Below are 989 nucleotides of genomic sequence, written 5' to 3'. Positions count from 1 at the left end.
AAAGGCCAAGTCTCCATCAACAGGGCAGCCACCCATCTGCACACGTCCAGGGGCCTGCGTGCCTCTGAAGCCCCATTCAGGTCTATGGTAGAGTATCTTCATTCTGGCTGCTGCTGGAATCATCAGAGGGCCTTCAAAACTCCCATCAGAAACTCTGGGAAGGACCGAGATGTGAATGTTTTTTTAAAGCTCCCTGGGCGATTCCCATGTGTAACCCAGGTTGAGACCACAGCCACTTCAATTGTCTCCTGATGCCCAAGTTGTACCAAGATGTTGAGCCATCAAAAACTCAACAGCAGTGCTCACTTCAGCAACATGTATACTAAAACTGAAATGATACAGAGAAGATTCACATGGTCCCTGCACAAGGATGACATGCAAATTCATGAAGCATTCCATATTTTTAAATTTTGTGCCATGCATTAAAAATAATAAAAACAGGCTAGGCACCGTGGCTCACGACTGTGATCCCAGCACTTTAGGAGGCCGAGATGGGTGGATTACTTAAGGTCAGTAGTTTGAGACCAGCCTGAGCAACATGGTGAAATACCATCTCTACTAAAAAACACAAAATCAGCCAGGTGGGGTGTCGCATGCCTGTAATCCCAGCTACTTGGGGGGCTGAGGCAAGAGGTTCACTTGAACCCGGGAGGCAGAGTTTGCAGTGAGCTGAGATCATGCCATCACACTCCAGCCTGGGCAATAAGAGCAAAAGAGAGAAAGAAAGAGTCACAGAGAGAGACAGGAAGGAAGGAAGGAAGGAAGGAAGGAAGGAAGGAAGGAAGGAAGGGAGGGAGGGAGGGAGGGAGGGAGGGAGGGAGGGAGGGAGGGAGGGAGGGAGGGAGGGAGGGAGGGACAATAACTCAACAGCAGCAGCCAGTATCACATAGCCTGGGAGGTGGCATCCCTTGCTCTCCCCGCAACTATATGAATCCCGCCTCCATTACAATTCTTGTTATGAGACCATAGGCGTGCGCAGAGGGCTGAAT

General features: G+C 50.1%; 1 non-coding gene across 1 annotated transcript; it reads left to right on the top strand.

Annotated features, from left to right (window-relative positions):
• The first annotated feature begins 298 nt into the window (after window positions 1-298).
• Window positions 299-405, top strand: LOC118148652 (U6 spliceosomal RNA). The gene has a single exon (XR_004735573.1). It is a non-coding gene; the product is annotated as a U6 spliceosomal RNA (small nuclear RNA).
• Window positions 406-989: the final 584 nt, after the last annotated feature.

Source organism: Callithrix jacchus, chromosome 16 (assembly GCF_049354715.1).
Source record: "Callithrix jacchus isolate 240 chromosome 16, calJac240_pri, whole genome shotgun sequence".
NCBI classification, from domain to species: Eukaryota; Metazoa; Chordata; class Mammalia; order Primates; family Cebidae; genus Callithrix; species Callithrix jacchus.
This window is presented reverse-complemented; position numbering and strand designations above follow the sequence as displayed.